General features: G+C 39.0%; 1 long non-coding RNA gene across 2 annotated transcripts in view; it reads left to right on the plus strand.

The window, feature by feature from the left end:
• The first annotated feature begins 490 nt into the window (after nt 1–490).
• The window catches only part of LOC145337137 (uncharacterized), a 72,488-nt gene continuing 59,582 nt past the window's right edge, over nt 491–13,396 (plus strand). For both annotated transcript variants that reach the window (XR_013885316.1, XR_013885315.1), the window contains exons 1-2: nt 491–821; nt 2,371–2,403. This is a non-coding gene — a long non-coding RNA (uncharacterized LOC145337137). The remainder of the gene's footprint in view (nt 822–2,370; nt 2,404–13,396) is intronic.

The raw sequence follows: 13,396 nt of genomic DNA on the forward strand, positions 1-13,396 counted from the left end.
ATTGTACATCAAGAGCAATGATTCTCTTTGACCTTGCATAAATTCCTTTGAGTTCAGCACCTTCTGGTAGTTTTGTGTTGTGTTATTTTGTTTTTCAATCTTTGGGTGAAAAGGGGTAGGGTGTGCATTCAGCCTTCTCTGTCTCCCCTTGCTTAAAAAAAATGTAGTTTTGCATTGGCAGCAGCAGATTCACCAAGCAGCATGGTGCCACTGCTTATTTTAACACCATTTTAGAGGGGGGAAATCAGAAAAATTAAAACAAAAACATTGAAGTAAGCATTTGATTGCACATATTTTCTAAATATGGTGAGAAAAAAGAAAGCAGATGTTTAAAAATTGACCCTGTGCCAAGGAGCTACAGAGGAAGAAAATCTAGGTCGGCAGTTTACTGTACTAACCAGGATAGCAGCCACTTGGCAAGGTTACAAGGCAGTCAGAGACGTTAGCTTTGGCGCAATTTTAATACATGCAAATACAAATTTTTTATTCTTCAACAACAAATCCCCCAGACTTGAGACTTTGCACATGTTTTCCTTAAGCATAGAGGCTTACACTGAAATTTTTTCAGATTTTTCCCTGCCCTAGAAAATGTGCAATTTGAGTGTAGAAAGTTGCGCAGGGGGAACTGAACAGTCTTTTTTTTCACCCTTTACAATTGCTCAGAGGTTGTGCTAAGGATTTTAGGTAGGAAGGTTTCTGGGGGGCGATTCAGGAACAAAAAAAGGTTCGAATTTGCCAGGTAGACTTTTCCGAGGTGGGGAAAATGCTTTTCAATGATTTTTGGCTTTGAAATGTTGGAGCTCGACGAGGTTACAGGCAGAGTGAGTTGTTTTTTATATCAGAGTCTTTTGGTAGTGGTCACAGTGCATGCTCAGGGCCATTCGCATCAGGGTTTAAGAAGGGGGAAAAAGGCTATTTTCGGGTTCGAAAATAATTTCTTTTTGCCATGTTTATGATTTTTGATCTATAAAGTAGATTATCTGTGCAAAAAGGAGTGTAATTTTTCACGAATTGATAATTTTTCAGGCTTTTTCGGAACCTCACTGTTTTTGCACCCTTACTGTGCAGCCTGATGCAACTCACTAGCTCCATTGCTGCTGACGTTTCAAGATTTTTTTTCCGAAAATATTCAGAATAATTCATAGGGGGTTTATTGTAGCAAATTAATGAAAAAACATAGTGCTAAAAGGAAGAAAATTACTTTGTATTGCAGTATTTTATTGGAGAAGACTTCTGGAAAAAAACCCTTGATTTTCGGAAAATAACAATTAATTTTCGTTCAATTAAATTAATATTAAAATGCGTTTTGGATGCATTTGTAAATTCGGTGAGAAGCAGAACATCAATATAAGCCTAAAATGTAAAGTTTTCTTTTAATAAGACAAATTGCGGCTTGAGGTGTAAGGCAAAAATCAAGTAGGAACAGATTTCTGATCAATACAAGGAAAAGCAAAATTTAGAACTGATAAATAGGTATCGCCTTTTTAAAACAGTCGTTTTTAATGTTGCAAATGAGCTAAAAATTGCAGAATTTTGTTAGGGCGTGGCAATCCCTTAAATACTGCATTATAACCTTTAGATTTGTACTGTCCGATTGTTATTTTACCAGTAATTTTGCCTACAGTACCTGCATAAATATTTTTTCGTTTTTGGGGGAATTTTTTTTGCTTTTTTTCCCCCCCGATTTAGTATTTTCGAATTTTTTCCAAAAATAATCTTGTTTCAAAGCCTTTTCTTTTGGTCTTTATTCTTAACTAACGATTTAAAAACGGCTGAATAATTGTAATCGCCTGACCAGTAGTCACTTGAGTTTTTCTGAGGTGTTTTTGAGGCTATATTTTTGGCTGGACTATTGGATGCATAAAGTGACTTATGATAAGGCAGACATTTGCTGAACCGCCATTTTGTCTAAAGCAGCAGATCTACCAGGTTCAGCAGACCTTTAGCTCTACTCTGTTAATGCACGAGATTAGTTCATCGGTTTACTTAGTCGTTATTTTTTAATTTGTAAGTTTTTCTCCCCCGATTTTATTCCTAGAAGTCGCCCTTGTCCGATTCCTTCATGTTTCACTATTGTGATATTTTTCGTACTGGTTCAATTTATTTTGAGTAGAAACATTGTCTAATTAATTGATAAATGTTGATGAATAACTGCACTCAAATTTATTTGTTGCGTTTTTTTCCTCCGTTTTGTTTTGATTAGGTGGAAAAGTGTCATTGTGCCTGATTTTTATATTTGATTTATATGCATGGGTGCTTAAAGTTCCTTTTTTTTCTTAATTCTCAATTTTAGTATTTCAAATGGCTTTAAGGTAACAAATCATTGAAAAGTAATAGCTGTTTTTCTTTCTCCCCCTTCCTCCTCCCCAGTGCTCTGCAGGACTTTACTATTTCAATATACAGGTGGGTCTGTTCTTTCTCTTAATAGCAATTTGTAAAATAAAGCGAAAAATAGTTAATATTTACCAACACATTTTCCCCCCCATGTTTGTGGTGCCTATTGGTTCGTTTTGTAATCATTGTAAAACCCGGATCATCTTTTGAGTGAGGTATTTTCCCCCTTGTCATATTTTATCCAGCTCCCTCACGTTAGTGTTTAATTAAGATTGTTGAAAATTGAACTGATACACTATTTGTACTCAACGGATTGTTTTCTAAACCTGTTGTAATGTTTGTGGCTCAACCTGACCACTTCCATCAATGTTCATTTTGTTCTTAAATCCTGTGGTTGACAATTCTTAACCAACCAAAATCTGTTAAGCCTAATGAGAAATTCTAACTCCCCAAGAATCTTCACAGCCTTGTTCAACTGGTAACACTTGAACTTAAAAAAAAATCTCTCGCACTGCATCCTCAAAGTAGAACTCTATACTGACCGTTTTCTGGAGAAAAGATGTGAATTTTCTTGTACCTTTCATACCCCACAAAAGAAGCTGCTGCAGAGATGGTGGAATTCACTCTTAATAAATCAGTTTTGTGGTTTTTATGCACAAAATTTTATGAATTTTGAATTTTCACAACTGTCTGATGTGCACCAAAACAAATCAGTCCTGTGTTATCGAAACCAATAAAAAATCAACTTATCTCAATGATAGTTACCCACCACGTTATTCACGTCTCAAGGCTATTTCAACCAATCCATGGTTATATTTTTCTTTGCTTTGAATTAGTATGTGAACACAGTGCCGTGTGTTCCGTTTGCAAAATAGGTTTCAGCATTGTCCACTAATCCAGGTTTGGCAAAATCTCCTCATTGATGATCGTAGTTGATGGGGCTGATATTTGCTGAAGCTCTGGAACTGGCAATTGACTTGTGTTTTAATTTTTTTGTCTTGTTCTGTCCATCACTTATTATCCATTTAAGTACTGCAACAACATTTGTGTGCTGCAATATAGAGCATTTATGTGTATACATGCATCACTTCCTTCTCTTTCAGTCCTTCAACATGAGTGAGACAGCCTGGGGACACTGCCTGCACTAACTACTTCAGATTACAGCTGTGAGGTAGCAGCCAGGCTTATTACAAGGTGGGGAGTTAGTCCCACTGAGGATTTCCATTTATTTTGAATAAACATGCCTCCACATGTTGTGATCGTTACTCTTCCTAGTATTTTAGAGCATTGCGATTTTGAAGACTGTTCATAACATTTTCTAGAACATTAGTTCTTCGGAAAAAAACCCCTGAAACAGCACCGAGGGAGGAAGAACAGCAACAAAACTAAATCTGTACAGCTTGCGGTTAGGGATGAAAACTCTGTGATCTGGGGTTGGCGGGCGTATAAGATAAGGAAGGGAACTTACTGAACTTTCCAAAGTATTTGGGATTATTCTGGTAATATTCTAAGATGCTCAGTTTGAAGACTTGCTCACTTCTAGGTGCTGTTGGGCAGTAGCAATGATGGGAATGGACTTTTCTCTGTGTGCTTTACATAGTGTACAAATATTTCACTCACTCCCACTTTCCATGTAGTTATTCCAGTGGCTAGTGTTTACCAACAAATCCAGTTAGCAGAGATTTTTAATGTATTTAACATTCATTTTATCATCTAAATGGAAATTTGTTCCAGAAAGAAAATTGCTTCTCTTTCCTATTAACTGTACTTTCTCTGAATAAGTCATCTATTTTTCAGGAATATGAGTGACCAATTTATAAAAGGATTTGTGAACAAACACTTTATCTACTTGAACATTCAACGTGATTTACTGATTGCTTGGAATTTTCACTGCCGAGCTCTGTAGTGTTATAATAAAGGTAACTCCCATAAAACGTCCAGGTCAAAATAAAAACACTTAGAAAGAAAATTAGATTTCATTGATTAGCCTCACTTTTTTTAAAGAATTCATTCTAATGAAACTTAGTTGCTTACTTTTAAGTCTGTCCCCCACACTGTCTGGTGGGACCACTTAAGACTAGCAACGATCTTGTGTAACGAAAACATGATATGCGGGATGTGGTAAGTGTCAATAAATAGCATTAAGATTTGATAGAAGCAAGAATATTACAGACTGCTTTACATTCTCAGAAAAGGATGTGCATTTATATAGTGCATTTCACAATTATTGGATGTCTCTAAATGCTTTACAATGAATGAAACAATTTTGAAGTGTAGTCCCTGTGGGGTTCACAGAACCTAAACAAACTCCCATGAACTGTCATCTGATAATGACCAGATTATCTGTTTTTATGATGTTGACTGAGGGAGAAAGATTGATCAGGACACTGGGGATAATGCCTGTGTTCTTACATGCCTTTTCAGCACAGGGCAGAATCAGCGGCATGGAGACAGGCCCTTGGGCCCAAGCTAGTTCATGCAGACCAAAATGTCCATCTAAACTAATCCTATTTGCCTGCATTTGGCCCATATCCCTCTTTAACCTTTCCTATCCATGTTTCTGTCCAAATGCCTTTTAAATGTTGTCAACGTCCCTGCCTCAAACACTTCCTTGGGCAACTCATTCCATGTATGTACCACCCACTGTGTTTAAAAAAAAAAGCAAAGTTGCTCCTCAGGTTCCCATTAATTCTTTACCCTCTTAGTTCTTGATTCCCAACCCTGAGAAAAGACTGAGCGCCTTCATCCTATCCATGTCTCTCATGATCTTATACACTTCTGTAAGGTCACTCCTCAGTCTCCTCCTCTCCAAAAGACAAAAGTCTTAGTCTGTCCGATCTCTCCCTGTGACTCAGTCCTATGAGTCCTGGCAACATCCTTGTAAATCTCTTCTGCACTCTCTCCAGTTTGGTGACAGCTTTCCAATAGCAAGGCGACTAAAAGGGAACACAGTACTCCAGATGTGGCCTCACCAATGTCCTGTACAACTGCAACATAACATTCCCAACTGTTGTACTCTGATGTTCTATACAATGCCCTGACTTATGAAAGCCACCATGCCAAAAGCCGCCTCCACTGTGACTCCATCTTTAGAGAATTGTGCACCTGAAAGTCCTTCTGTTCCATGATATTCCCTAAGATCCTACACTTCACTGTGAAAATCCTACCTTGATTTCACTTTCCAAAATGCAGCACCTTACACTTACCTGTATTGAACTCCGTTTGCCATTTCTCAGTCCACTATGACCGAGGTGTTGTCAGGGCCTTTGCCGTGTACAGTAGGCTCAATCACCTCTTGATATCACGGAGTGAATCCAATTGGCTGAAGATGAGCTTCTGTGATGCAACTTCAGGAGAAAACCAAGATGTGTCATCCAGATAGCAATGAATCATTCTTGGCAATTGTGCTGTGGGATCTCTTACATTCACACCAGAGAGCAAATGGGGCTTTTGTCTTGTCTTGTCTGAAAGATGGCACCGCTGACAGTGCAGGACATTCCCTGAGTACTGCACTGACATGTTGGCCTTGATGCACATTTGTAGTACACTAAAGTTGAGGCTTTGTAATGTGTAGTTTGAGTATAGTATGGAATTTTGAACACAGCCTCATTTCTCTAACCGTAATAATCATTATTGAACTTTCTATTCCAAATGTCAGTACATCAAGTTGTTTTCCTGCTGATTTAACACACAGGAGGGAATTGGAAGCGTCTCGCAGATTATTGTCGGTGTTTTGAAGGAGGATGATGATTGGTGATGTGGCCTTGAATGGTGCTATCTGCAATGAACACATAGGATCCACATAAACCGTAATCTGTTGGAGATAGTTCTTGTTGCAAGTTTGTATTACTATTAAATCCCCTTGGAAAGGGTAGCTTTGAATAGTACTCTTTAAATTAAATTCAGTTAATAGGAGTGAACGTCACGAGTGTACTTTGAATTTTTATGCACTTGATAAACATTCACTAACAAATGAAATTCATCTTTGTTCTGGAACAAACATTTTGTCTACTTCATGTTACTCCAACTTACCATTATGTTATTATTTGACCAAGCAATCCAGCAAGTTGAAACTTCCTGGACCTGTAATTTTCCAGCAGGAAGAACAAAACAATGGACTGATTTGGTTTTGTGCTTTCTCCAATTCTGTCCCAGGCTCTACTCAGTCCTGTGTATCTCCCCTAAAAGTGGTGATACAATGGAGATACAAAACTTGTGTGTGGTCATTGGGAGTGACAGCCTTAATCTTACCACTCAGCAGCATTAACAAGTTGGAGTGCCAGCAAACATTATCTTTAAGGTTGCACATAAGTGAATGAGTGATCAGCAGAGATTCTCTTATCAGAAATATTGACATTCCAAATGTTTTAAAGTCAACAGGCATCCACTTCTGTTCACTCCTAACTTTGATTTACTGTGCAACCTGTGACATGATGTAAATAGAAGTTAGTAATAAGAAAAGGCTATTAATTAAAACAAGCCTCCCTCACTCTATCCCACAATATTTTCGAAAAACACTTCTAATGTTTCTGGAGCCCATTGTAATGATCTATTTCCTTGGTTATGAACATACGGGAATGACTGGCAGGAAAAGACCAGCCAAGCCTACTCCACGCTCATGATACCTGAAGCATCAAAACTGATGCCCACACCCTGCCTCTTCCCCCAGTCTCCCACCCAGCTGCAGTCATGGAATCTCTTTTAAGAGACAAAAAACTAGAAGCAGGAGTAGGCCATTCAGCCCTTCAAGCCTGCTCTGCCATTCATTATGATCATCGAATTCAATATCCTGATTCCCCACCCCCCCCATATCCCTTGATCCCTTTAGCCCTAAGAGCTATATCTAATTTATTCTTGAAATCCCACAGCATTTTGGCCTCAGCTACATTCAGTGGTAGTGAATTCCACACATTCACCACCCACTGGTAGAAAAATTTCTTCTCACCTCTGTCCTAAAAGGTTTACCCCTTATCCTCAAACTGTTACCCCTAGTTCTGAGCTCCCCCACTATCAGGAACATTCTTTCTGAATCTATCCTGTCTAATTCTATTAGAAATTTTAAGTTTCTATGAGATCCCCGCTCACACTTCTAAAGTCCAGTGAATGTAATCCTAATCAATTTTAGTCTCTCCCCATAACCCAGGAATCAACCTGGTAAACCTTCACTGTACTTCCTCTATAGCAAGCACACCCTTCCTCAGAAAAGGACACCAAAACTGTGCACAGTATTCCAGATGTGGCCTCACCAGCACCCTATACAATTACAGCAAAACATCCTATACTCAATCCTTTCGCTATGGCGGCGTGCCTGTTGTATCTGTTTGCTTATTTTCAGCGATCGATGCATGAGGACTCCAAGGTCTTGTTGAGGATCCACCTCTCTCAATTTACACCCATTCAAGTAATAATCTATCTTCCTATTATTGCTACCAAAGTGGACAAACTCTCATTTATCCACATTATACTGGAGATGCCCATAGACTCAGCCTGTCCAAATCACACTGAAGCTCTGCATCCTCCTCACAGTCACCCTCCCATCTTTGTATTATCTGCACATAATATATTCAGATTCCCCGTCCAAATCATTAATATATAACGTGAACATACCAGATTTACTAGCTGAAAGAAGTTTATAAAATTATGAGAGGTATGGATAAGGTGAACAATTGGGAGCTTTCTCCCAGGGCTGAAATGACAATTACGAGGGGACACAAGTTCAAGGTAAGAGGGGAAAGGTTCAGTGGAGATGTGTGGGGGAAGTTTTTTTTTACACAGGGTGGTGGGAACCTGGAATGCACTGCCAAGTAATGTGGTTGAGGCCGTTACATTAGCCACATTTAAGACTTATCTTGATAGGCATATGAACAAACGGTTTGGTCTGGATAGGACAACATGATCGGTACAGGCTTGGAGGACCGAAGGGCCTGTTCCTGTGCTGTACTGTTTTTTTTTGTTCTTTGTAATGTTTTACTTTGGGGTAGAAAACTCTACCTAATTTCATTTTTACTTGGTTAATCCAACCATTTGAGCAGTTTTCTCAATCCTGTCCGTGTACTTGAAAAGTACATTCTGGCAAATGACAGTAAATAAAGAACAATTTATATTCTGCTGTGATCCCTTATAATTGTGTAGAAAGTTGTGCAGCAGGAAGGCCAATGTTAGCTTGTGAGAATGAAATCCTGATCCCTCAAATATAATTTTGTGGTAAACCACTATTCATCAAATATAAATTCATTGCATTTCAAACTAAGTGGTGTTTCAGGATAAGTCAGTGATTTAACTTCAGAAGTCTGTTAAATCTTGCCCATTAGCACTGCAGAATCCTTGATGAAAACTGTCATATTTTGTACTTTTTTCAGAGGGAGTTTTTTTTTGCTTTAAATCAGATTTATTGCAAATCATCTCTCTCTCTAATTGTCAGGTTTATCTCTGGAAACATTGATTTTTATTGTGCAGCTGCAGCAACAGTTCCCTAGATCTTTGGGCAGAATTCTTTACGACTCTGAAAATATACGTCGACTTGATGAATTCGAAGTTGCTTCACTCCGATTTTACATGCCAAATTTTATTACACATGAAAATGGAAGTTCTCTGCAACTCTAATTACATTTGCAGAATGTTATCCTTTATGGGACATTCAGAAGAACATAAGAAATAGGAACAGGAGTGGGCCATTTGGCTCTTGGGAGCTTGCTCCGCTATTCAACAAAATCATGGCTAATCTACCTCCATTTCACTGTCCCACATTGTTAACATGTCCCTTGATTCCCTTTATGTCTAAAAGTACTGTTCTTTGCCTTGACCATATTTAATGACTGAACGTCCGCAGTGCTGTTTGCAGAATTTGAAAGATTTACAATTATTTAAAGATACAATTATATAGGTGAATAAGCTTCTCATTTTGACACTAAATATCTGACTGCTAGTGCTTGACACTTCTGCTAGAGGAAACATCCTCCTCGCATCTACCCTGCCAAGTCCTCCAAGAATTTTATGTATCTTAATGTGACCACTTCACGTTCTTCTAGAGCCTAGGGAATTTAGGCTAATTGTACTCCCTCCCCAAAGGATAATCTCATCCCAGTCCAGTGAACCATTGTTGCAACACTGCTTTTACACCAGTGTGGCCTTCCTCGGATAAAGGGACTCAAACTGTACACGGCACTCCGAAACACTATGCACTAAAGACTTGTGTTCTTTTATTCCAATCCCTTTGTAATAAAGACTAACACATCTGATGTAATGAAGAGACTGTAAATCTTCGAAATGATTTTGTTCTTCTACTGTAAAAAGCTGTTATTGTCCTCGTTGTTTCTTCTTCGTTCCTGTGTATTCTGCATGAAGTTTCAGACCTATTGAGTGTCATGTGGAATGTTTACCAGAATGTTTGGTATTATTGGACCTATTAGTAGACAAACTCTTATCTCTTTGTAGACTTTTGCTTCCTTGGCTTTCATTTCTGTTCCATAAAGTGATAAACTTTTCCTCAACACGCTATTTTAACCTACGAACACAAGTCTCAGCATGTTATAAGCTTTTTTCTTTGTTCCTGTGCCGCCACAGCTGTTTCGTCATTAAATTCTTGTACCAGGTTCTGTCGTAAGCGTTTAGGTTATCTACGTTGAAAGCCAGTTCCTTCATCTTGATGATGTGCCATTTGCATTTGCCCAAATGTTTTGAGATAGGAAACAGTGACTTGAGCAAATATGGCTGCTTTTAACAATTTATAATGTGGCCAAAGTCACCGGCTAAGCTTTTTTTCATTTGGAACTTGCACAGCCATTTCTAGAAGGAGCTGTACAAAGAACCAAGCTACAGTTCCATGATCTGTATATAAATATATTGAAATACAGTCAAACTATCGACAGCTATGCCTTTGTGTTATGGCTTAAAGAACATGTATACTAGCTGTTGTCTAGTTGCAATTACCAAATTAGAAGCTTGAGACCCCTTTCTTTCAGGATCTGCAATTCAAGTACACCTCCAGTTGCAGTTGAAAGCTCTTTGCCTTCAGCTGTCTGTAGATCTGCAACTTTCAGACTCGGAACTGAATTAGAAAAAGGATGGTCACAGCACTGATTTGAGTCATGGTCAACTTGATGAGGCTTCCTTTAGGTATATGAAATGAAGGATAGAAGCTCTGAGGTCAGGTTTTCAAAATTATTGTTTGAAGTAAAATCTAGTTGCGCTGAATTAATCAGAATTCACAGGCTTTATTCACATTTACCATATTGTAAGTGGTAAGTTTTCCAGCAATTTAACTGATTTTACAGGGTTTTTCAAGTTCAGGTTTTGCAAATTGGATGTGTTTTTAAACTAAAGTTCAAATGAAATATCCTTGTTACTGAAACCTGTTCACTGGAATTATCTCAATTTTCTGTGTCAGCCCTTTCATTAGTGGAAGAGTATAATACCATCCCATGTTATTTTGATTATGAATCACAACTTAAATTGAAACTAAAAAAATTAAAGCTGATCTTGATTATAAACTCATGTTTTCCACAAAAATAAGATGCAATTATTTCTTAATTTTATATCAAACTTGATCTCTGATGCAGACTTGTACAAAAACTTCTCCACAGGCTGGAGGAAAAAACAACTGATGAATTGAGAGAAGTGTGCTTAAAAAAAAAGCATTTCCTAGCTACGGAGGTAGCATCAAGGTAGGCTGTAAAGGGATTGGTATCTCTCTGGCTCCCCAAACTCACCAGTCTGACCATAAAACCTGTCCCAAGCATTTTAATCTATTTTCAGGCCAGAGTCCTACAAAGGTTTCAGCGCAGGAGGATGTCATTCGTTCCTCTGTGGCAGTTCTCTCTAAGAACAACTCTCAATTCCATTCCCCTGCCTTTTTCCTGGGGCTCTGCAATTTTTTTAAATTGTCGAGCTGTGAAAGCCTCATTTCCAAGGCACCCTCACAAACAACTATATTGATTAACTATGTCATGTGCAAGCCACCATACCCCCACTATTTGCAAACTCTTCACTCAAATAACTGTTGTGATGATGTGGTTATTGTCTGCTCTGTTCAATCTCTATACTCTTCCTCTTCACTTTCAAACACCTTGCTCTATATAACTACGTATTTTGTCTTCAAGGTCTTGAAGACCCTTGGCCTGAGTAATTTTCTACATTCAAATATCTTCTCTCTTGTTCCTTCAGTTGCTTTACTAAGTCGCTTATTTTTCTATATTAATATAAGTTCCAATCTCTCCATCCACTTCCTTTCGGCCCCCTTGTCTCTCAAACCTCACTTTCTGCGTTGACGTTCTTTCCATCTTTTCAAACTTATCACATAGGGCCTTGACTGAGGCCTCTGACATTGATGAATTCTCTCAAATTGCACATTTGCTCCCTATTTACCATCTTCTCCATGATACACAAACTTGTATTTTTTTTTTACCAGTGGGGCAAGCACATCTGAACATCCTCTTTATTTCTTGTCAAATTCTTTTCAATCATTGACCCGCACTTTTAGGACAGAATTTTAACTGTGGAATAGCAAGTGGAAACCACCTGTTATGCTCTTGCTTTTTGCTGGTGTCCATGTTAAGTATCAGTGGAGTGCATGGGCGACACAAGTGATCAGTTGGGAAGGGGAAGCTTTTCATTGGTGAAAGCTGCTGTCAGTTGAGAATATCGCAGTTACCGCAGAGCCTCCTGGACTAACAGGATGCTCTTCACCATGGCCACAACTTTCCTGCCTATCTCCATTGCCATTAACGTAAGATTTACTGAGAGCACAGAGATGACGAGGTGTTTTTCACATTTGAATTTCATTTGTAAATATCTCATTGCGGTTTCACTTTATTCATGTGTGCATCATTATTATTTGTTGAGACTAACTTAGAGAGTTAGAAGTACTGGCGTACCTAACTGTTGGCATGAATTGATGGTTTTAGGGAAGTTAGGGACACTATTGGATTTAGTGTTCATTCCTTATTGAATGTTCATATTTGTGTTCAGTGTGTTGTACTCTGTGGGACAAAGCTGGACTTGCAGGTTCAGCTGGCCCTCCTTTCTATGTGAAGACCTCTCCAGGGATAGGTGAACTGAAAGGACTGTGCTAGTTAACAGGCTCAGTTGGGCCCACAAGTATGCAATTCTGACACAGCCCTTTACGCCCCTCATTTATCTACCTGACTTACTGAACCCACCATCCATCATCACATCCAGGATGCCAGGCTTCCCCACTCCTGTCTCTGCCTTCCCTTAGTTCTGTCTTCTCCTTCATAACATTTCCCTGTCGCGCGCGCACACACACACACACACACACACACACACACACACACGCGCGCGCACAGTTCAACAAGGAAAACTGCTCACTTCAGACACAAAGCTGACTTGCACACGACCTTTAAATGAATGTGAACTGGGTGCCATGAGATCTCATGTGATACTACTTTATCATAATAGGAAGACTTAATTACTAAATGTTTTAATATAATGAGCACTTATGGCATGCATATGGCATCACGTCTCACTCCACTAGATCTGAGTTGGGTTGTCACCACTTGCTGTTTCTCCTGATAAAGATGCCTTCTGAAATCCGCGGATCATCGCTGTACCTAGCATCTTGATTGTTCTGGTAATTCATGACAAGATCTCATTTTAATGCTACTATTTACTATTCCTTCTCCAGCTTAATTTACATTGGTCCAAAAGTGTCTTGCCGAGCAGGAGTAACTCAGCTCCTTGTTTCCATCATCCTTCGCTCTCTCACTGTAGCCTTATGACTCAGCTGCTATCCCCCTTTTTCATCCATAACTCCTCCAAAACAACTGTCAATATCCTGTTCATCCAAAACACTACTGTACCTTCCTTGCTACGGCTGAATCTTGTCTTTCTCTCGGGTCCTAGTTTGTCCAACTGCTGTGACACTCTCTAATCTGATTTCTGCTCCGCCAAAAGCAGACGCTGCTTCTATCCAAATACTAACGTTAGCCTTATATGATTGCTGTACTTGCTTGTCCTTCTTGCTGATCGTTCTGCTCTTTCCAATGTCCCAGAAGCCCAGCCCTTTTTGTAACAAACTCTCCCGATTTGAATCATAACCCCTCTC

This window comes from Carcharhinus amblyrhynchos, unplaced genomic scaffold (genome assembly GCF_965287045.1).
Source record: "Carcharhinus amblyrhynchos unplaced genomic scaffold, sCarAmb.v2.hapA scaffold_43, whole genome shotgun sequence".
In the NCBI taxonomy this organism is placed as follows: domain Eukaryota; kingdom Metazoa; phylum Chordata; class Chondrichthyes; order Carcharhiniformes; family Carcharhinidae; genus Carcharhinus; species Carcharhinus amblyrhynchos.